Source organism: Pleurodeles waltl, chromosome 11 (assembly GCF_031143425.1).
Source record: "Pleurodeles waltl isolate 20211129_DDA chromosome 11, aPleWal1.hap1.20221129, whole genome shotgun sequence".
Lineage (NCBI taxonomy): Eukaryota > Metazoa > Chordata > Amphibia > Caudata > Salamandridae > Pleurodeles > Pleurodeles waltl.
Window position 1 is genome coordinate 983,778,509 of NC_090450.1, and position 25,023 is coordinate 983,803,531.

Here is a 25,023-nt window from a genome sequence, read left to right on the forward strand (position 1 = left end):
ACTACATTGTTCTTTTCATTAATGCAGACAGCTTCAAAAAAATCACTGTCTTAATCACTGGAAATCACAATGCACTCAGCTTAAATAGGCTCAAGGTTGGCAGAAGGGTTCTTCATCACAAACCAGGTTTGTTTTTTTCAACCTGCAAAGACAGCAAACAAACAGAGTATTAGAGGCACGGAGTATAATCATGGTTAATAAGCAAAAACACTGCAAATACAAGTATTAAGGAAAATCTACAAACGAGCAAGTTTAGAGCTAGAGAAAAATATGTACTTTATGCTAACTTAGTAGTTTGCAATAAAAACTAAGAACAAATAAGCATCAGGGAAAGAGACACAAGAAACCCCCCTTCACAACTGTGAAGTGAATAAGAAACCTGTTTTAAAATTATAGGATTCTAGTCTTACGACTGTTTTTACATTAAGCAGCTTCAACAAAAGGCCTGCAAATTACAGCAGCACTGATCACCAATCCACCCTAGACGTTACACACTATCCCATAAGCAAAACCTTTAACTCCTGAAGAGAAAGCAACCAATGATGGGAAGCTGCCAGCTTGAGCAAACTTGCGTTTACTAAGGAGCTCCTCTACATAAGCCTTCAGATAAAATGGAATGAAACTAATCAATTTTTTCTGGATTTGGCCTTCATTCAGTGGCTGTCCCTCTGTCTTTCGGCACAGCATAGGACACTTCTCTTCTACAAGTACTTCCATAAGAAAAATGCAGATTAAGAGGCTTTACCAGTAAATGACAAACTGATTTTCTTACAACAAAAGACACATTTCTTCCCTGCTTGCTTCATCAACATTTCATCTAGAAATACAACCGATTTCACTTGGCAAGACACCATGCATCTCACCAAAGTGAGCTCAACTTGCACACACATTTATCCTGACAAAGATCTACCCCTTCCCCCCCCGCCCCCAAGTTTCACATTCCAATATCTTGCAAGAGATGCTGCAAATTGGGTCTCAATAATCAAAAAAAAAAATTTTTTTATAAAACTTTGCATTATACATCTCATTGACTACTTACTTGGCTAAGTAGACACGAGAAGAGTGAAAAGTCAGAGCCTTGATCTCCAGCTGCACATTAGAAAAAACCCAAATATCGTGGTGTTTCAAGACATTTCTATAACTTCTAGACATTTTACAGGGAAGAAAATTTACTTTTAAAGCTCTATTCATAAAGTGTTTCTTACTTCTCCCTTTTCTACCCTAAACGTGTGTCATCCCAAACTTCAAGGCCTAAATCTTTACAGACAGCTTTGCACGTTGTGTACGCCCAAATGTAATAAAATTGGATTTACTTCTGATCAGCACTAGTGTTAGACTGACAAAAATAATGATAGCCGGCTGGTGTAATGAAGATGCATACCGCTTGGAGGCACTTGTCCCATTTTATTTGAAAGACAAAATTACTGCTTAGGTTCCAGTGAGGTTTTAAAGGGCACCTGTGCAGGCAGATTTAAAGGGCACCTGTGCAGGCAGACGGAGGATATTTTCTCTGTCCCATGGATGCGCTGAGAACAGGGTGCCAAAATATTTTTCTTTCTAGGTCTAGATAACCAGAAACAAACAAGCGTCTGCAATGCAATAGGTCTCATTTGCGTGAGTTAGAGCTATTGGCATTGTAAAGCCATAACTGGACTTTTCTTGCCACATACATTGGTCAACACTGCCTCATAATTTGGTCTTTCCCTGCCATATACTTTCAGTGCCTTGCATATAACTAAAGCACTTCCATTTACCTTCTTCCTTTACCTGCAGCAAAAAATGAAAGTGTTGCCATTTAGCATCCTAAATTAAACCTGCCATGATAATTCCCAAAAAATAATTTGTAAGAAACATGGCCATATAACCATATTGTTAGCCCCTAGAGGGGATAACCCCATGAGAAAAGTAATGCATTGTAACCATCTACTTATCCCCTAGAGGCTGTTTTTAGGGCTAGTAGGCCTACTGCAATGATATAACAAACAAGGCCTTTAAAACAAAACTTCTCCCAACTGTAAAACAAAAGTTGTAGTCATGAGAAAGCTTAAGACACTGAACGGTGAGAGGGTGTATTATTGTGGGGTCCCCACCAACCTAGTGTGGTGAACCGGAGATGGTGTAGATCGAAAGAGCACATTGCCGTCAATGTTTTGAAGGTGACCCCATTGTCCTAGGACCACCATAGGCTGAGTTATGAGCAGATATGTTTTGTATAACTAATGCCCTGCAAAGCATTATGGTACGTTTCCATGCCACAAATATTTTAATATGTCGATATGACAGCCCTAGAGGAACCTAAAATGAAAATAGCATTTGTAAGAAACATGGTCATGTAACTATATAGTTAGCCCCTAGTGGGCACAACCACACAAAAAAGAAAATGGCAATAAATAATGCAATGTAGCCATACACTTAGTCCCTAGAGGGCATACTGCATTACATATATTCAGGGGTAGCAGGCCTATAGCAGGTGATACTCCAAACAAGGCCCTTAACACAAGATATTCCCAGCTGTAAAACAAAGGTTCCAGCCATGAGAGAGCTTAAACAGATACTGAATGGTGGAAAGGGTTATTATCCTGGGGTCCCCACTAACCTAGTGAGGGGACCCGAAGATGATGTAGACAGAAAGAGCATGCTGTTGGGAACGTTTTGGTCCTTGTCCCATTGTCCCATTGTCCTAGGACCACCCCAGCCGAGTTATGAGTGAAAATGTTTTGTAAAAGTAACGCCCTGCAAAGCATTATGGGTCGAGCTTTCCCCAAATGCAGTAAATATTGTAGTATCAACTCTTCTGCTGTGTCAGGAGAGCCGCTTTTGCTTTGAGGATTTCCGTTTTACTTAAAGCACTTACCAATTTCCAGTGTTTTAAGGGGAAAGCCACAAGAAATGACTGATTACATAACTGAACAATCTGCTCAGCCCTTCAATACTGCCGACAGAGTTCACTCTGTTGTGCCTGTTCGCACTGTGAGCGCCATGCAGCACGAAGGGGAGAGACAAAAGGAAAAAAAAAAAAAAAAAAAAACACAACTTTGCCCACACCGAAGTAGATCGGCAATCGTGCAATTATTCATGTAACAGGGAATGACAAAAACAGACTCAAGGGTAAAATATTTATCAATTACATCAAGTGATTTGTGAAAGGCAAGCCCACAAATGAGTGAAATTGATTAGCGCAACGTGGGCATGGTTAAAAGCCCACAGTACTTACAACAGGTCAAAGCTTTTGCGCACAACCGAAAAATGGCAAACAAATGTTATACCTCTTGATTGTGTTCCACACACATCTGATGCCCAGCACCTGGAAAATCATACAGTGCATTTCATAAACGTTGACACCGTTAAAGAGCAAGGTGTTAAAGTCTGAATAGTTAGGAACATAAATATCGTTATTTACCAAAAAGCAAGTGTTAATAAAAGGTGTACAAAAATATCAGACCACATTGGGGGAGTTTTGGTAAAAGCCAGTACTAAAGCTAAAAGAAAAAAAAAAAATGAAAGCAATTTGCCCGCCTAACAATAATCTGATTCAGCATCAACGATAGAATTGCACAAGGAAGCACATTACCACCAGGGTAGTAATGATACCACATTGGTACAAACGGACCATGATGCCTCACACTGCATACTAGCCTTGGCATATGTCAAATCATGCACCAAGCTGTGACCCGTTAGTTAGCTGCACTCCAGTTATGTGATATTTTAAAAGAGTTGGGCAGTGCTGATTTGCTATTTGCATGGCCTCACAGCACTCCTTGGTTTGGGTGTCTTCACAACCTAATCAACGATTCCGACAAACCAGAGTCGGTTTTCAGTTTGAGCAAAAAACACCAGCAATGTTTAGGGTGATGAAGGAGGACAGCAACCCCAGTCATAACGAAGACCCACCCCACTTAACAAAACTGAAACTCAGTCATCCTGAAGTCTTACTTACCTATCCCCAAAAGAACATTCACTTGCACGTGTCCCCAACTTTTTTTTTTTTTTTAAGCAAACTTCTGAATGTTATATTAAGGTTGTCTTCAGCCACTACTCAATTCCAAAATAACGCGAAAAATGAACAAACTGAAAAACTGACAAGTATCATCAAATAAGGATTTACGTTTAACTGAATGCTGATGATACAGACACTATCAAATTAAAGATCAAACGGCCAACATAAAGAACACAATTTTCCATCTTGTGGTGTGCTTGCTAATGCTGTGTCAAAAACTTCCCTCTAGCAGGGGGGCCCCCCCACTCACAAATTGGCAAGAGGGAAGAAGGGCACACGTGTGCAAAGGCTTACCAGAAACTCTCCTTACCTGCTTTAGGTGTTGACGTACAGTTTCCACAGCAAGGGAGAGCATTTTAAAGAGCATACATACCTGGACGTTTGCTCCAAACATGATCACAGCAACCCAAAAGCAATACTTATTAAAAGGACTTACCTAGAGAAGAAATTCAGATTCCTTGATGCGTGTTGTGGTCAGTCAAGCAGGTTTGTTGACAGCCTAGGTAGAACAAATCTCATTAGCCAGTTAAACTACATATAAATTCACCTGCTGTAGCTATACCTTGTTACTCACAATGGGTTCAAGTTGTAAGATTTTGAAAGTTTGAAATTAAAATATAGGATTAAACATATTTTCCTTCTAAAGCACTGGCATAGTGACCCTTAACAGCTAGTTCCTTTCCTGAAACTTTATAATTGTCTTTCCAGTGTACTAATTACAAGATTCACCTCCTTACCCTACGTAGTCACTATTCTCTGCTATTTAAAGAAAGTGTATTTACTAACACACGGGAAAGCATGCAGATTGAATTTACAACCGCAATTTGAAAGAGGTGAAATCAAACTACCAAACACCGAATTCTTCTGATAATATGTAGAGTAGGCAAAAACTCAATAACCGCTTAGCAGTTGAAAGCAATGGGTGTTAGTTGTCTAACTCAAGTATACCAGACTCCGAAGGTGTACGAAGATTGGGTCCAGCTCAGCCCAAGTCGAAGAATGCAGAGCACAGTGTTAGCTCCACCCCTCCCTTCAGCAGCAGAGGAGGCAGAGCTTAGAGGAGGATGTCTGCAACGCTGCACCATCAGCAAGGATTGTGGGCAAAGGAGCCTCTCACATCCCAGTGTTCACACCCCTCTGTGAGATGTGACCTTACACAAGTGTAGAAAGCTGGCCCTTTATGTGGTATGTGAATACCAAGGAAAGGGTCCAGCGGTACATCAGTGAATGGACAGTGCTTGTTGTGCAATCCCAAAGTGCTCCATTTACAGATAACAGAGGAGTGCCAAACATTTACAAACACACAATAGTCAATAAATGATACAACACTTTGCAAGTAGGAGATCCACACCAATTTATAAAAATAGCAGGTATATTTATATGTTTAGGCAGAGGAAAAATGGTTCAGTAAGTTCGTTTTTAAATAGGAATTATTTTCACTTTAAAAAGTGGACAGTGCAATTTCTGAGTTCTGCAATGTTATCCTATGGCAGGTTAATCAAGTTCTGCAAACAGGTAGAGTAGAGCAACTTACAAGGCAGAACCCACAGTGGCATGGGGGTGGTTGGGTGCAAAGCGCAAACCAGCAGTGGGTGCCCAATACGTTCCTATGGAGATCAGTCACTAGGGATAGAGGCTGCAGGCTCTGGCCAGGAGGCCGGTCGGGCTGACCCATCTGCAGGGCTTGGGCCTCACAATGCTAGCGGACAGGTAGGAACCTTTGATCCTCTTCTCCACAGCTCAGGGGTGACTGGTGTAGAGGTGTTGGGTCTTCTTGACCAGAGCAGTCACTGTAGAGGGGGGCTGCGTTGAGAGGCTGCAGGCATCATCAGTGAGTCCAGGAGGGGGTGAAACAACGATGGATTCAGACTCTGAAGGACTGGGGAACGTTGTTGGCACAGGTGGTCCACTTCAACTTGGGCCAGATATGGGGGGCTTCAGGGCAGTGGTTACTACAGGTGTCAAGTTTTGGTAATTCCAGAGGCTTCAGAGCCCCTTCTTTTGGAAAAGAAGTCCGCAGTTCATGGGAGGTCTCGAGTCTTTTTCAAAGGCAGGTAGCCCTCCCAGATTTCTTGAGTCACAGCTGCAAGACAAGTTGACTTTGGTGTTGATTTTCAATGAGGTAAGCAGGCAGGCTCGTGCTGTTAATACAAGGCCTGCTGCTTCTTTTCTCCTCTTCTGCTTTTGCAGCTCTTCTTTTTCCCTGGTCTTCTTAGGGAGTCAGGATCTGCTTCTCTGGTGCCAGGGGCTCCCATAAATACTGAATTTATGGGTGTTAGGGGGTGTGCAGGGTGGTAGCCAATGGGCTACCGACCCTTGGTGTCACTACGCCCTCATAGGACCACTTCCAGTGGGAAGTGGGCATAACCCAGTCCCAGAATTCCTAATTACCCATTACAAAGTTCGCTACTTTTGAAAAAGTGTGTCCATCTCGCAGTAGGCCCCTTTAGGGGTGGTACTAGCCTGCACGTGGCACGCCTGACCAGCTAATTTTCCCACCTGTCCAGGTGCCAAATGGCTCTTGATGGGTGGGGATTGTTTTTCTCCCTTGTGGTGGTGGTGGGGGCGAGAGCCAGATTCGCATTTCAAAGGCAGCAGCCCACTGAGGCTTGGCGCCTTAGGGAGGCTATTCAGCAGGTCATCCTGTGGGAAAATGTGTTACACCCTCTTCCCCGACAGCCTTTTATTCTAGGCCTCCTGAGAGCAGAAGGCTCTCACCCTAGGGGTCAGAACAGTGTGGCACACTGGTAGAAACCAGTCAGTGAGCACACAAGAGGTTGGTAGGGCTTCAGGGGGAACCTCTAAGGTGCCATCTGGGCCCATGTACTGGAAAATCCAACACTGGCATCAGTGTGCATTCACCAATACGAAATTTGGTATGTTTGATACCAAACATCTCTATCTTCATTGAAACCATTATGTAGCTGGGGAACCCGTACTGACGGGTGTCCAGCACATGCATTTAAAATGGCTTCCCTTGTCACTTACTATGTCAGAGAATTGACAAAGACGTAGCAGGGGCATATCTGCTTGTGCAGATATGCTCTCACATGCAACACACACTGCCTTAGGGCCTGCTACAGGGGCGACATCTATTGCATGTAGTGTCAGGGGACATGACACAGGTTGTGTACCATGTCGTGTTCACTTTTGTCTGCACCAAGATAAGAAGGTGAACAATGGTAAACTGTCATGTGCTTCGTGAGGGGTCCCTTAGGGTGGCACAGTTTGTGCTGCAGCCCTTAACAGCACTCTTTATCATCTCAAGCGGTTGGCAGGGACCCAGTGCACTCCAGTCAAAGGTGCATCAAATACCAGGCAAAAAGTATGTGTCTGGGTGTGTGTGTGTGTGTGTGGGGGGGAGGGGGGTTAAGGTAAGAGGGGTACTGCAACAAAAACCCAATTCCCTACACCAAGGGATAATCTTCTTCAGGAGCTGAGGGCTGAAGGCTATTATATAATGAGATTGCTGCCATAATTTAGTGCAGTGCATGGCACCAAAGGGATAAGCAGATTTTTTTTTTTTTTTTTTTACAGGACAAGTAGATTAATGAAGCAACTTGTCACATGGACAAGTAGAGGTTATTAAATTTCACACCGTTGCTCTGCGTCTTGAATAACACCATCACTCAATTCTGTCATTTGAGCTTACATCATCATTTGCCATGCTTTGGGCCATAATAGAAGTACTGAAAGCAACACTAAAGTCTCACAATACAATATGCTGTTGGCTGCAACACAATGGCTGATGGTCTTATTTGTCATACTGCCTCTTGGCAACCATCAGAAATGCAAAATGAACTTTTTACTTTTTTTTTTAAAAATAAAATAAAAAATAAAAAGACTTTCTGCACTTTTCTTGTAGGCTAAAAGTTAAACAGCCCAGCTGGTGAGACAGCAAAAATAGCATTGGACATGTGAGCAGCTCGCTGCTAACATTAACACTCCTTGGAAAATCAACATGTAAAGATGTAACAATCATGCATAAGCAGGTGGGCACGTCTGGGAAGACACCAACAAAGAAAGAGTGGTGGCATCCCTGTAATATTTGTGTTTTGACCACTGACTCCAGGTTGCACTTAGCCGAGCAGCACACTGTCACAATAGTCACCACCAGATTAATTTTGCCTATTGACTTTATTTTAGCATTAGCCACCGTTACAGTAAAAGCTGCAAGTATTTTTCTGTGCCCACATTATGCAACGTGCTTTTTGTTCATGTTTTTATTCTCCATGTTCTTTCTCACCAAGGGCTTAGGCAGATAAGAACGTACAAGGAAGATGTTTATGGTACGGCAGGGACCAGTTTTGCTTTGAGAGAGGGCACACTGGGATTTTGGCCAATTCTAACATGTTCCTTTCAAAACTGACCTGAAGTAGCCAGCCTTTTTGAACAGCCAATTGTGGAGCGAGGGGAGGGGGTTTCTAGAAATATCCTCTCTGGCTTGTTTAAGGTATATAAGAGACCCAGGATCGGCAGTGGGGAGATTCAGAGACCTCAGTCAGGATTGAGACATCAATGCCTGACATCTCCCACGAGGATAAATCAGATCTCGGTTTCTCCTGACAGTCGATCTGGCGTGTATGAATATCTATCTATATAGGTATTTGTATCTTTGCACATACCTACATTATTATATACACACACACATATATATATATATATATATATATATATATATATATATATAAATAATAATAATGCTCTGTTTATAGACTGGAGATTTTGTACATGTTTTCATTTTATTGTTGTGCACTTTCAGTTGTTCTGACCCTCCTTTACGAACCTCACTGAGTGATTTATTAAATATATTTCCTAAACTAAGAGCTGCATTTCAGAGATTCTTTAGTGTGTGTGGGGGAGGGGGGCGGGGTGTTATATAGTTCAGCTGGTCAGCAGTGAAGCAACACACTTTGGTGCAGTAATTTTGGGGTGGGTGCCTGGATAAAACAGAATTATTAATGTTCTTACATGTTTAAAAAAAGGTGTCTTTTGAACGGAATGATGACCCTTTTGTTCTTGACAGGAGGGGTTGGATACTCCTCTCTGCTTACAGGAAAATGAATGAGAGGTGAAAGCAGTTAGAATATGAAAATCTGATATTAGAGAAACAATATGTTGACAAAACAAATACAGTAACTATGCTGTCTTGTCAGACTAAGTTATTACAAGATAAAGCTGATATCTACCAAGCCATCACAGGGACAGCTGATTTTTCTAATGATGAAGAGCTTAACAAAAGTGGGGACCAGGGTGAGTCAGAGGAGCAGAACGTAGTTCGTGCACAGCCATTATGTACAGGGGAAAAAAAACACACGAAGGAGTAACCCACAGAATTTGAAGTGCATTCTTTAGAAGATTACACCCAGCAAGAGGTTAAGGATATTAAAGATATATTTATGCAGCGGGTTGTGGAACTTTGAGAGTAAAATGTGGATGATTAATTCAGACAAGACACAGGGACCCTCTCAAAATGTGAAGTTTCTATGGATTCGGTAGAATCAAGGTAATAGGTGTTGCTACAGGCAAAAAAAGATTTTGGGAGTTTGCCATGCCCGCACTAAGCAAGAAACAGCGATTCATGGGATTGTTTGATTTCTGGAAACTGTATGTCCCCCATTTAAGTCAAATCTTAACTCTTTGGTACAAAGTGACAAGGAAAAAAACAGGAGTTTGAATGGGGTGAAGAGCAGCAGTGTGCATGTGATTCGGCAAAGAAGCAATTCAACAGGTTTTAGACTTGTGGCCAGTGCAGGAAGGAGCCACCGAGTTACATGTAACTGTCCAGGGACAATATGTAAATTGGAGCAGGTGGCAAAAGCAGGGAAGAACAAAGGTGCCCCTGGAATTCTGGACTAAAAAATTATCTGATGAGACTTTGAAAAACTGGAGAGAACATGCAAATGAAGCTCTCCAGATTCTGAATAACAGACCATTAAAAAATGCTGAAACACCCCTGATACAACCACGTGTGGCAACCAACAGCATCATGTACTGGGGAATACAACCTGGAGCTTCAGCTCCTTACAAAGCCACAGCTGAATCTGCAGGTCTTCACCTATATGCTTACAAAATTGCCCAACTTGTCCTAATTCCAGTGTATGGAGGATTGGTGAGGAAGGAGACTGCCCCAGCACTTCTGACAGTATGTGAGGAGGGAGGTTTTGGTTCAACTGACAAAAACCCTGGTGCTAAGGTGTGGGTGGAATCTCCAGAACCTGCAGAAAATTATAGCCAAAGGCCCTAATAATGTCCTGCTGATCATGATACCAGGAAAGGAAAAATGGGAACAAGTCCCAGCTGACAAATGTTATTTGCGAGAAAGATCATACTTGCTTCTTTTACGGATCATACTATAGACTGCCTCTGACCAGGAGTGTGCTGTGTGGTCTCCCTTTGGGTGTGTGGGGCCAGGAGGGATCCAACACCCCCCCCGATTCAACCCGATTGCCCATCATGATCATTCAACACCCCTGCTGCATTTGAAGGGCAACACATATGGATCCATTTGGAGCAAGTTGTGCTTCGCAGATAAAAGTCCTGCATGGGAATAATGCAGAGTACCATGGATGTCCTATCATCCTTTTTGATTGCAATTTTAATGGAACCAACCGCATGGCTTGTTATCACCCGGTGACTGCTGATTATGGCTCATCATCTTTCCATCTAACTCTGTACATACTCGTTATCCAAGAGACACTATTCAATTGAGTGAAGACTTTGATTCAGACATTCAATTATTATCCCAATCAGAAGATATAAGCTTACGTCTTTCTATTGTAGTTGTGCCTTGTTTAGCTGTTCACGATACCCGAAAGATCAATAAGTTAGCATGTCTAATGGTTAAAAAATTAGTGACACGTCTATTGCTTTATAGTGATTGCTCGTCATTTCATTATATTACTGTGTACAATGCATACTTAATTTGCTTGCTATAAAAAAAAAAAAAAAATGTAATGTTGATTTTAGGACTATAGGGTATACGAGTCATTGGTCGAAAGGGTGGAGTGCCACGTTATCTGTGTCTTGACCAGACTCCACGTTGCGCCTAGCAGCACACTGTCACACTAGTGACCACCAACTTCATTTTTCCTACTATTTTAGCATTAGCCACCACCAAGTTAAATGCTGCAAGTATTTTTTCAGTGCCCACGTTATGCAATGTGCTTTTTGCTCATGTTTTTATTCTGCGTGTTATCTCTCACAAAGGGCTTAGGCAGATAAGAATGTACTATGATGATGTTTATGGTACAGCAGGGAACGGTTTTATTTTGAGAGAGGGCACACTGGGATTTTGGCCAATTCTAACATGTTCCTTTCAAAACTGACCTGAAGTAGCCAGCCTTTTTGAACAGCCAACTGCGAAGGGAGGGGAGGGACTTTCCAGAAATATCCGCTCTGGCTTGTTTAAGGTATGCAAGAGACCCAGGATTTTCAGTGGGGAGATTCAGAGACCTCAGTCAGGATTGAGACGTCAATGCCTGGCATCTCCTGTGGGGATAAATCAGGTTCCTCGATCCCGACAGTGGATCTGGGGTCTGCGGCTTGAAGTGCTGGGAGAAAGATGAAGGAACTGTGCCCCATTGTGATAGATTTTTACTAATTATTTGCTTTGTATTGTGTATGAAAAAAAAAAATATATATATATATGGTTTATAGATTGAAGATTCTTTGTACGTCTAATCATTGTTATTGTTGAGCACATTCTTAATGTGCACTTTCAGCTGTACTGACCTTCCTTTACGAACACATCGCAGAGTGATTTATTAAATGTATTTCCTAGACTGAGAGTTGCATTCCAGAGATTCTTTTCAGTGTGTGTGTGTGTGTGTGTGTATATATATATATATATCTCAGCTTGGTCCTGCATGCTAGGCCCAGGTGGAGCACCTGTTCCAGCACAGGATTTTTCCCCTTTGAAATACGGGAAATTGCTGGCTTGGACTTATAATGGAATAAGCAAGACTAAAAGACCCTGGTTTATAATGGAATAAACAAACAAGACTAAGAACTAGCATTCCAAGGACAAAAAAAAAAACTTGCCTGAAGAGATCAGGCACCTACCTACAAAACTTAACTGGGCTATTGTTATGACTTTTTAGCCATGGTTTAAGTGCATTGAAAAAACAAGCATGGGAACTGATTCTGCATGCATATTTAGCTACCTGGTGTCTTTCACCACCAGGTAGCTAAATATAAAATAACATGCAGCTTAAATGGAAAATATATATATATTTTTTTTTATTGTTAGTGCAAAATGCACTATAGTATATTATGAAACCTTTTAGTTAAGAGGTCTGTGTGTAACCAGAAAGCCACAAAATTAAATCTTGGTTGGTGCAGTGGAGAGTAGTAACGTGTATATTTTTAGTACTACAATGTTGCAGTCTGTAACAGAAAGCACTGTGAATATGTAAGTCATTTTAAACTTGCATCAAAAGCAATATAGGACAGACTGCTACAAAATGCCCAAAAGGTTTAAAACAAATTAGTGCTTCCAAGATATAGATTTTAGTAATACCCAGACTGTATTTAATGAAGACATTTTACATTACTTTCCCAGCAACACATCCAGGGGTAGTAAATGCGGCACAGTTACAATTAAAAGCATGCAGTTCACAGCTCAGTTACTAACTCTTTTCACTGCCATTCAAAAAGTATAAATCTTTGTCATCACAAAGCTTTGAGTTATTTGATCAATTAAAGGCAATCCCAGCCCCCAAGCATCCTTTACATTTGCAGATTACCCTTTACATTTGGAGTTTAACTTGTAGCACATATTTGCGTTTCTTTCAGGCAAGCAGGCACCTTCCAAGAAAGCGTATTTAGCTGTCTACCCAGCTGTAGCTTCACAGCGCAGGGTACTTATTGAATGACACTTCAGCTGACGCATTAAGCTTCAGCTTAACTTTTACGGGACAGTTGTGTTTTTAAGAGTAGTAGGGGAACGATTTTTTCCATAAATCAAAAAGTATGAGCATGTTATGCCCCTCGGATCCTACCCAATTTGACCTCTGTCTAATACATCAGACCGTGTAGAAAAAGTACAGCCTTGGTCCTAACCCTGTGGCCCTCATGTGTCGATCAACCTGCACCACAATTTTGACAGCGCTTGTAAATCTCAATTTTCACCCTTAACCCCATCACCACTGAGTGCCGGATGACAGAGCCCCTAAATGTGCTTGTGGAGGGGGCATTCCCTTCACAACACATTTGTACACTCTGCATCTCGTGGTGAGGGTGGGAGCTGCTGCTGCTTTGCTTTAAAGAGGTGGTGGTTGTAGATGTTATTGGGGGGAGTAGGGAGGTCACTTAGGTGGGAGTGGGGTGGGCAGTGCTTTACAACCACTGCAGATATTGCAAAAATCACAGTACCTGCTGCTCTCTGAAAAGACTGATTTCAGCATGTGTGATGCTGAAACCAGTCACTGGGAAGTTATATACACAGGGGTTGAAGTGCATTAACAAAGTAGGGAACTGTGATGCTGGATGCATTGGGGCGGGGTCAGAGGTGGCTAAAACACACACAAAAAAATAAAGTATCCAAGTATTTTTTTTAAACATTTTACCTTCAGTTAACTACATATAAAATAATGTGCACCTTAACTGAAAAATAAATACAAGCTAAGTTAATCAGTAGGGAATACACTATGAAACCTATATCAGTTAATGCACTGCAGAGGTCTGTGGCTGTAACTAGAGAGCCACAGAATTAAGAGCCAGATGTATCAATATTTGCTGCAGCAAAACAACTTTGGTAAGTCATGATTTTAAACATGCATTACACACAGTTTTAGATAGGTCGCTACAAAATATGCAAAGAGAGTTAGGATTAAAAGATTCTTCCAAATTATTATATAATAGATTTAAGTAATATCCAGACTTCATGTAATGATTTTTTTTTTTTTTTTTTTAAATACCTGTCCCTTAAAGGCACACACTTCACACCTCGGGTGGTAATTCCTTGCACTACCACTAAAACAGAATAACCTATCAGGAAACTACAAGTGATTCCAACAATTCAAGCCCCTTTTCACCCCTTTCAGACAAGCAGGCTCCCTGGAAAGGGGGCTTGTTGAGCTGTCCGCCCAGGCTCAGTTTTACAGCCCAGGAGACTGACATTTTTTATACATAAATACAAATTTTAAAAAAATAAATAAAAAGATAAAAACACACAAACACATGGCCCCTTCGATCCCTCCCACTTCAACCTATGCTGCACCGTCCGGGCGTCTATGCAGCCAGTGCCGGGGCTCAGCCCGCACCCCGCCGGGGAGCACCCAGAAAGGAGGGAATGCAGCGCCTGGAAGCAGGACAGCTCCGCGGTGGGAGCTGCGCGCGCCCCTCTCCTGCCGACGCCGCACTCACCGCTCCGGAGGTAGGCGCGGTCCCCGGGTGAAGGTGGTAGCGGACGGGCCCCCCCCCAGGACCTCCGAGCAGCAAGCCGGCGGCGGTCCGCGGTGCCACAGAACGGAGCTAGGCCCCGGCAGCGCCGGAAGAAGGTTGCGCGGGTACCTGGATGTGACGTGAGCGAGCCGGTACAGGCCGGATGGCTCTCGGCAGCTGATGGCGCCTCTCAATCTGCGGCGGTCCCAGGATTCGCAGCTCGATTCTGAGGCCGCCTGCGAAAGTTCAGTCTCCTGTCCCGCTCTGACGGCCCATCAACGAGAGTGACGGGTAGCCGCCCAATGAAAGCCCGTCATCGTCTAAAGTCGTCACTCAAGCCCGCCCACTTGTGGCAGCGGGAGGGACTTAGCATCACGGTATTGCCGCACGATCGAGCGTTTGCCCCACAGCCTACCCCGGCAGCGGACCAGAATCCCTCCAGCCAATCCCATGCAGTGGCACAGACAAGAGCCCGCCCCCGTCTATTCAATCCCATGCAGTGGTACTGACGAAAGCACCCCTATCCCATGAAATGGTACAGTCTGGGCGGCCCCACTCCCTCAGCCCTGCCAAGTACCACGCATAAGGGGTCAGACTAACGCATTTCAGTGCTGGTGTCCGAATCACTACACTAAAATGCATTAGTCATGCAAATATAGCTACACATGGACCAGCCCAATGGGCGCTTGCAATGAGGGGAGGCCACAGTACATTATGCATAGGGTGACCAGACATCCTGCATTTCCCGGAACAGTTCAGGTTTTCAGTGGACGGTCCGGTTTCCTGACGCTTTTGCTAATTTTAAATAAATCCCAGTTTTTGGGCGAAATTCAGGTCATCCTGCAAAGGAGAAATGAAAGGTATACTTTCCTTTCCACTTGTGCCGCTAAAGCCTGAAATAATATAAGTGTCTGTTCCCGCCAGGCAGCACAGGAGGAGACTGCTCCTAGCAGGGAGACAAAGTGGGGAGGAGTGGGCAGGAGGGTGAAGGGTGGAAGTCCTTCCATTGCTAAAACAGCGTGTAAATGTTCATGGAAAATGTGTGTGTGTGTATATCTGCACGCATTTACAAGATTTACAACAGTATACATACACATTTAAAAAGCTACGCAAAAAAGCGGGACAGACCAGATATAAAAGTATGGCTAAGGGCTTTATTTCAACTTTTATGTCTGACCTGTCCCAGTTTTTGCTTTTCTAAATCCGGTCACCCTATTTATGCAGTGAGTGTGCTGTGATGCCCAGCTACACACACTATGCCTTCACAATAGCGGCAACAACTATCTTTATTTTAAAACATTATCATTATCATTTCACCACAGCATGGCTGGGTCTTGAGATTAAATACGAGGAACAAGATCATGAGTTTACTGACGTTTATTATGCATAAAAGTGAAGCCCACAGGAATGTGACCTTTGTTATCAAAGCCCTGCAGTACTGTCACTGACAGCCATTGCAAGGAATCTTTTATGTAGAAGGGCTCCATAGAGACATAACAACATTCTAACAATGACATAGTTTGTATGGGACACATCTTCCCCTTTATAAACCACAATAACAAAAATAATTTTTACATATAACTGTGTGGGGAAGTAGCATCATGCATTAATATAACTAAAAATCTTAACATTTTATGGGTACAGAAGTAACACAACCCTGTTGTTACCAGAAACATTTACATTTCCACTGGTATTTTGAACCAACTTGTTATGAGTCACAGAATCAGTAACAACTGAAGTATCAGCAGACGATCCAACACCTACAGGTATTCCTCGAAGAGAAAAAAACAGTGGAATAACTTTGAATTACATTATTGGAAGAAGTATTGTTAACATGTGAATGATCATAACCAAGCCAGTCATTATTCCTCTCACTTTCTTTTTTTTCTTTTTAGAGTCCTTATATCACCATAAGCTTCTGCAAACTCAAGCCGCCTCTCAATTGTTATCTGATCTTCAGCCTGCTGCAAATGCCTTAGCCCCACTGCTCCAGCTGAGCCAAATCACATGTCACACATAGCAGCACCTGGTGTAATCCTAAAACCATTTATTTGACAGATTCCGGGGCCAAGATAACACTCTACCTGAGTAAGTCGGCCCATATACTTGTTTGTCCCACCAGCCTTGCCTCCAGTAGCCAAATGATATCAACATATCGCTTTGAGCCAGTCTGTGGTGGGTGGGGGGGGGGAGATGGATCAGCTCAATTCTTACAGATCTCTCTCCAGGCTAAGTGTACAAGATAAAACAACAAACCTCTTAGTGCTCTACTCCTTTTACTTTCTTTCACTTTTAATTATTTTCTTCGCCTCTAAATTCGTCAACCGTATCAAATTTCTTTTGCTACACCACCCTTTATCTGAGAGTACGGCAGAATTTTTTGAAAGTTTCACAATTTTCACAGGAGACATATATTTTGATTCACTTTGATGGACTCTAAGTGGTTTTTTAATCAAAACCCAATCATCTACTGAGGACGCCACTACTCTCACATTGTGTTTTTTTAATCAAATCATTCTTGTGTTGAGACTTGCTTTTCTGATAGTCTTTTCAACATATCATCCAGAGCAAGACTAGATTTATCATTGTGAAACTTCAAATCCTTCACCCAATCTGGACTCACCAATGACTCAGGAACTCTTCTCCTTATAAGTTCAAATGTAGTGGTATGTGGAGTAATAAGATAATTCCACAGCTTCTGTCTTACAAATCCTTCCACAGCCACACCACACGCTACAACAGTGTCCATCCCTTCTTTAAGGATTCCATTGACTCTCTCCACCAAACCATTAGAAGTAGGGGGATACAATGTCTCCTCAAGATGTTTGGTATCAAAAGATATATTGAAACGTGTCAGGCGATTAGATGCAAAATGTGTCCCTTTGTGTGGTGGACTCTCAATAGACATTTTTTTAACCAAAAACCGGATCACACACTCAGTACTTGGAGATGGTACAAAATCCATATACACCCGTCTGGAAAAAGTATCCACCAACACAACAATGTATTTTTTCAGCATCTAAGAACTTAAATGGACCTGCAAAATCTAGGGCAACTTTATCCCAAAACGTATCAGGGATGGGCAATGTGTTCAGAGGAATTTCAGAAGTTCTCCAATGTTTGTCAGAGAGAAGACAAGTAGTAAAATTATTGACCCAATCAATCATGTGTGAGTTCTTACATGGCCACCACTAAAATTGTTTTAAACATTTGGCTGTACTATTTGCACCTAAATGACCCTCATGAGCCAATTCAATTAGCGTGTCTCTAAGCTTTATAGTGGAATGCATCTGTCATTACGCATGAGCACACCATTGTGAACTGAAAGTTTACAATGAAATGTGCACATTTTTTAACCGCAATATTCAACTTTCTTGCTCTGGGCCAAACATGTTTAACAAACTGTATGACTTCCTGCAAAACATTATCCTCTTTTAAAGCGTCTAACCATTCCTCACACACAAGACTAGTATTTCCTTCTACCAGATCTTCAACCATAGCAACAACATATTCTACTTCCTCATGACAGTCATCTTCACCACTAGCAACTAGAGGCGTTCTAGATAAACAGTCAGCTCTCACATTTTCCCCCAGAAATATACTTAGGGCCACATGTACGTAGCTTTTTGCACCTCGCAAACAGCAAATTTGGTTGTTTGCGACGTGCAAAAAGCACTTCCCGATGCACAAACCCAGTTTTGCAATTCGGTAACGGGTTTGCGACTCGCAATTAGGAAGGGGTATTCCCTTCCTAATTGCGACTCGCAATGAGATGTAGGATTGCTTTGTGACTGCAAACACGGTCGCAAAGCCATCGCAGTTACCACCAGTGTCACACGGGTGGTAACACATTCGCAAACGGGAAGGGGTCCCCCTGGGGCCCCTTCCCCTTTGTGAATGTCACAGAATTTTTTTTTTCAGAGGAGGCAGTGGTCCTATGGACCACTGCCTGTTCTGAAAAAATGAAACAAAAACGTTTAATGTTTAGTTTTTGTAATGCACCTCGTTTCCCTTTAAAGAAAACGGGCTGCATTACAAAAAAAAACTGCTTTATTGAAAAGCAGTCACAGACATGGTGGTCTGCTGTCTCCAGCAGGCTACCATCCCTGTGAGGGCTGCTATTCCCAATGGGGTAGCAAATTGCGACCTACCTCATGAATATTCATGAGGTGGGCATTTGCGACCCCATTGCGAATCGCAGTTAGTGTCAAGGACACTGCCCTACATTCAGATTTGTGACTCGCAATTTGCAAGTCGCAAATCTGAACTTTGCTACATGTGGCCCTTAGTATCAAATACATATTCCTTAAGTCGTGGTAACAACCAAACCAAACGGGCTAAGGCCTTTCCTGTACCAGTACCTTTGAGGAGATTAACAAGAGGTTTGTGATCAATATAAATGGCAAAACGATCACCCTATAAAAAAGTCTTACATTTCTCAGCGGCCCAAGTGCAAGCTAATGCCTCCCTCGCAATGGTACTATAGTTGGTTTCAGGTATCTTCAAGTAACGTGATGCAAAGGCTACAGCAGCTTCCTTATTATCAACCCACTGTGACAGTACCGAACCAAGACCCACTTGTCTAGCATCTACAGTCAACATACAGTCCTTTCCTGTAGTAAATGGTGTTAAAAATGGGGCTGATACAATTAAGGGGGTTATTACAACTTTGGAGGAGGTGTTAATCTGTCCCAAAAGTGACGGTAAAGTGACGGATATACCACCAGCCATATTACGAGTCCATTATATCCTATGGAACTCGTAATACGGCTGGTGGTATATCCGTCACTTTTGGGACGGATTAACACCTCCTCCAAAGTTGTAATAACCCCCTATGTCTTTTAACCTTCTCAAAGGCTTTTGTCTCTTCAAGCTGCAAAACAAACTTAACAACTTTCTTGAGCAAGGACCTAAGAGGTTGCACCACAAAGGCATACCCCTTGACAAATCTTGAGTAATACTCACTTAGGCCTAAAAAATGCCTAAGAGTATCCTTATCCTTTGGTAATGGTGCCTTTTTGATGGTCTTAATACGACAATGTTTTGGTCTAATACCACCAGACATTATTCTATGAACAAGATAATCCAATTCCTTCACCAGAAGTTTGCACTTATCAGACCTTAACATAATACAATGTTCCTTAAATATGGTCAAAACACACCATAAAATACAATTATGTTTATGCACGTTGTCTGCAAAAATCAAAACATCATCTTGAAATGCTTGTACTCCCTTTATACCCTTCAAAATTGTGTTCATAAGTTTCTGAAAAATGCTGGCAGCCAAAGCCAAACCAAACGGCATTCTGAGAGACCTAAAGGCACCAAAGGGAGTAACAAAAGTGGGCAACTCCTGTGAAACAGTATCAAGGGGTATTTGATGATACGCTGACCTTAAATCAAGGATACTGAAATATTTAGCTTCTCTCAAATTGGCTAACAATTTGTGAATTTTTGGAAGAAGATGACAGCCAATCTTGATATTTTTATTTAAGCTGCATAAATTCTTCCTGACAATGACAATGGGACTAACCCATTCCGAAGAGTTGGTTTCAGCAATTTTACCTTCCTCAATTAACTTTTGTAGTTCAACTTTAAGATCACCTCTTGCACTTAATGGAACAGGTCTCACCTTGTAGGCAACAGGAACAGCATCATGCTTCAATCAGATGTGGTGTTCAAACATAATAGTATTACCAACATTTGCACTAAATACTTATGGAAAATCCTTTATAACATGTTTAGCATCATCTTCTGTAACATTTTCTAGTGACAAAATGTGCATAGGTGGTACCACAACAGGTGTATCTGCCCCGGGCACCAACATTAACCCTAGTTTGGCTAAATCTTGCCATCCAACAAGATTCCGACCTTTTAAGACAACTTAAACTTTAGTAGTAGCCTCCCTACCCAGACATGTCAGAACATCCACAAAATGACTCAGCACACTAATAGCTTGTTCCTCAAAAGCCTTGGGATGGACATCGGATGGCTCAAATTTCTTATTATGTCCCTACAAAATGAAGAATATAATATACAATAAAATTGTAATGGGTGCCTCTAAATCTGTCATCATTCTAAGCAAGACACCACTCACTGAAACCTCACATAACAGCACTTTTGAAATTTGCCCCGCTCCCAGATCTACATTTAAAACGTTTGACAAATAAATAGCGACATCTTGTACTGAACAATCCATATCAATATCTACACTATTAACTCTCAGTTGTTTCTTTCCACCTTTGAAAACACCCTGAAAATGTCCCATTTTCTTGCATTTTTTTGCAATGCTTCTCCACAGCAGGACATTTTCATTATTACTCAAATGCAATTTTGACCCCGGCGAAATAAGATATTTGTGTCTTCTTTTGCAACATACTTGACTTCTTATCTTTGACAGAAACAAAGCCCAAGGTGTCAGGTTCTGCTAACCCTTTATTTCCAACTACCGTTTGATCTTGAGCCATGAGTTTGCTAGAAATCAGGGAACGTTTGATTCCTTTTGCAAGGTCTCCAACTTTCACTAAGGAGGGAACTCTGCACCCCAAAAGACGCTCTTGTATCTTTTTTGCAAACCAACCAGAAACCAACTGATCTCTTATATACATATCTAATGTCCCTGAAATTACATGTAGAAGCCAACAGCCTAAGGGCAGACACAAACTCTTCTATGCTTTCATAAGCCATCTGGTTCCTTTTGAAAAAGTTAAATCTTTCTAAAAGAAAACTGGATTGCTCTGGAAACTTTTTGACAGCTGTGTAATTGCTGCCAAATACTCATCCCACTGTCCAAATTGATCGAATGGGGCATCCAGTTCTAAGAGATTATCAAAAATCTGTTGGCCTTCCTGACCTGGATGACTGAAAAGTAAGGACAATTTTCTTCTAGGTTCAAATTTAGTTCCATCCACAGCCACTAATTCTTTCCACTTCATGGGTGGCTTTCCTGGTTGCTGTAAAAATGGTGTTATTTGAAATAAATATTGATTGGAAGCCATATTGTTTACAAAGCAAGTAATACACAGACAGTTATTTAAAATACAGAAAACATGCACCATAAATCTGTACTTTGTATTTTACTGATTTAGGAAACCAAAGATAGAGGAATTCTGGTGTGCCTGTCACCGAAAGTGCAGGCAAAGTCATGTGTTTACACAGTTCCCTGTTGTTGCAAAATGTTCTTACTTGCAGTCAATAATGGTGTGCCTGTCACCGAATGAAGAGGCAAGCACAGACTGTTTACAGCTGAAAATGACTACCCACATAATAATGTGTAGGTGTGCCTGTCACCGAAGGTGCAAGCTCGTAAGTACGCTTTGTTTGTACTCTTGGAGCAAATCAAACGTGATGACGTATGACTGCCTGGCCATATAAGACAGTTTCCTTGTATAACGTGCACACCGCAGCCTGACTCATACATCACACGATTGGCAGCTTTCAAGGAGGACATAAAGCTCTCAGCGATGCGCTGGAGCAAGGACTAAATCGCTTGACACAAGGGGCCATATGTACGAACACATTTTACCATAGACACAGAATGGGTAAAACGCTTTGATACATCTGGCCCAAGGTGTGCAGCTTCCTCGATGAAACTGCTCAAACAGGTGCTTCTGCGCTCAAGACCTGCCTCAATGTCAAACTCTGAAACTGGCTGCACGAGCGAGTCACCTTGGTTCACTAGGTTGTGCCAGGACCAGGACTGTATGGGAGGCTGCAGAATGTCTTGAAAGCCTCAAGTCGGCTCGCAGATAGCTGACAATTTACCCCGATGCTCCGTCCGCACCCATAAGTCAAGATACCAGAAACAGAATCGCCGTGTGAGCTCCTCTGGGTTTAACTCGTCGCCAATATGTTGAGAATAAATACCAGGAACAAGATGGTGAGTTTACTGAAGTTTATTCAGTGTAAAAGGGTAGCCCACAGGAAAGCGACTTTCCATATGAAAGACCTGCAGCGGGCATCACTGACAGCTGTTGTAAGGAATCTTTTATGTAGAAGGGTTCCAAGGTGACATCATGAAGTAGGTACACTGCACACAGTGGGTATTGATGATAAACAAATAGAGATTTATTGTAGACTGGACCGGCGCGATCCTTCCCTTTGCCAGCCACAGGTTACCCGACTCCAGGAGAATAGCCGACACATAAAGTTCTGATTCTAAAGGAATCACATTAAATATTCTACACTTTAAAGGTACATGCAGAACAGATGGACATAGTAACAATATATGTATGTAATAAAACATAGCACCTCCTTGCCCTTCTAACACATAACAACATTCTAACAATGGCATAGAATGTATGTAACACCGGGGATATCACTTCCTTACATGAGGAAGTTTAATGAAGTGAGACGCCTCAGATACAAACATTCCAGACTGCCTGCACAGACAGTACTTTGGTCGCTCACGTGCATCCAGCGCCTTGCCTGTTTTCCCCTTATTACGACAAGGTACCTGTTCCACTGTGACAATGCTGCAGAATTGGATGAGGGCAGACACAGGCTGTGGCAGGCGGTTTTGGTTTTCATGCCGTAGCTGCAGGGCGGCCTTTAACGCTGGTGGCGCCCTGTGCCCCTCATCTCTCCATAGCCCCCTTTTCACATACATTAATTCACATACATTAATTTGTTTAAAAGCGTCTGTAAAGGCCGGCTTTACTAATCCACTCAGGTATCAACATAAAATATAATTCCGTTCTTTGCAGCAGGCATATTAACCCTCTATGCTACTTTATGGCCAAAGCTGCCACTAGACAAACTCCCATCTCCCTCCCTAGAAGGAACAATAATCACAAGAGGTATCTCAACATTTTAAATGCTTTCTGAAGGCTGGAGGCACAAGGAACCTTTCAGCAGATGCTTTTAAAGAGCAAGTTTTGTAAGTTATTGCTAAACACAGCACCCCCCCTAAGGTCAGTGTCCCCCAATCCAGGTCCGCACCCGGTGCAGCTGCACTGCCCTAAAGCTGACTCTGCGTACCTGTGCTGCTGCCTCGTCCAAGAGTAACCCTCTGGGCAGGAGAGTAGCACAGACTGACTCTAAGCACACCTGTGAGTTACTCCCTGGTCACTTCCAGCTGACCAGATTGCCCCAGCTGTCCCCAGCTTCTGCCTCCCACAGCAGCAAAGATGATGAACTGTGCTGGACTCTTAATTCTTCTAGACTGAAACAGGAGCTGCGGTTACAGGGAGCAGCTTTTCTGTCTGAAGTTAGGCCCAGGATCTCAGTATTCAATACTATATTACAGCAGAGCACTGCCTGATTACCACCAGCCCGCTTGGTGGCATGAAAACACCCTGGCTCAGCCTGGCGGTGAGTCACTGAAGTGGCACTTGTGACTCTTGGCACAAGTGAGTTAACCAGGGCTGTGAATGCTTTTGTAGGCCAGTTGTGTCATCACCTTTACCAAGAATAATACCGTATTTGTTCATGATTCATCAAAGGCATGAAAATGATAAATGGGACTTTATATAAAATCGTCCCTACTCATTCACTGGTCATTAGGGCAGCTCTAGAACATATTTTAGAGGTATTTCTTCTCCTATTTGCTGTTTTAAGTATGTATTGATAAGAGGAAAACAACAGCTTAAGGTGATTTTCTTAATTTTGTGTGCTGGCCATGACATTAAAATACCGGTCAGGCGGTAAAAAGCCTTTTGTAAGGCTGGTTGTGGTCAATATACATGGCTTGCACTGGAGTTTTGGATGGCTGTTTATGATGTTCAATTGCACTGGGCAGGGCTGGCTGGTTCAGACTGGCAATGGGGCTATGAGAATGAATGGGAAGGGCAGTGTTTTACTTGTAAATAAATTAGGCTGCTGCTTGTCACTTCTAGAAAAGCGGTAATTTATGATAATTAGCTCTTTAGATGGACTTCATTGTTTGGTTTTGCAGACGAGAAAGTGTCACTCTAAGTATCACACATTAGGTAGGTGAAGGTCATCATAATAACACTGAAACTATAGAAATGTCAAACATATGCAATCTGAAAACGTGGCAGCTATGTCGGCCTATGCTGAAAGGAAGCACTAGAAGCCTCACATAGGAGAAAAGAAATGTCCTAGCTGTCCTGAACGAAAGTTTCAATTCTATTAAGGACACAGAGAAAAAAGGTTATTCTTAACTTTCTTTACTGAACTTTTATGGCAGCCAGTTAAACAAGCATGGGCAAAGTCAACAGTTCTCACCAACGCAAGAGCTATTGGCTTTGTCAATGTTTTGCTTAGCTATTCTGTAAAGCAGTATAGATGAAAGTAAAGAAAACGAAAGTGCTAAGATGCAGCCAGCACTGACTGCGTCATTTCACTTTTTTTCTTTTAAAACTTTTTGACAAAACCAGGAGCTCTCGCATAGGCGCAACCTACTGGCTTTGGCAATGCTTGTTTTTTTTTTTTTAACTTTCAGCTATGATATTCCCCATTTCCCCTGCAAACCAATAGGTGTCTCTGTTACAGCAGTTTCTCTTCCATCTATGCAAGAGGCCACAGTCATGACACATTCTGATCTCCTGCCTGGTGTCTTTGCAGCTTAAAAAAATCACAAGAAATCCAAAGACTTGTACTTCAAAGACTGTAAACCCTGCATTGCTATTTTGAAAGTTAACTTGCTAATAGTGTGTGGTGGTAATGGTTTCTGGGCT

General features: G+C 42.3%; 1 long non-coding RNA gene across 1 annotated transcript; it reads right to left on the bottom strand.

Moving 5' to 3' along the window:
- Positions 1-9: 9 nt before the first annotated feature.
- LOC138266465 (uncharacterized) lies at positions 10-14,520 on the bottom strand. The gene is made up of 3 exons (XR_011199527.1): positions 14,366-14,520; positions 4,434-4,496; positions 10-142 (listed from the first exon to the last, which is right to left on the bottom strand). It is a non-coding gene; the product is annotated as an uncharacterized lncRNA (long non-coding RNA).
- Between the last annotated feature and the right edge of the window lie 10,503 nt (positions 14,521-25,023).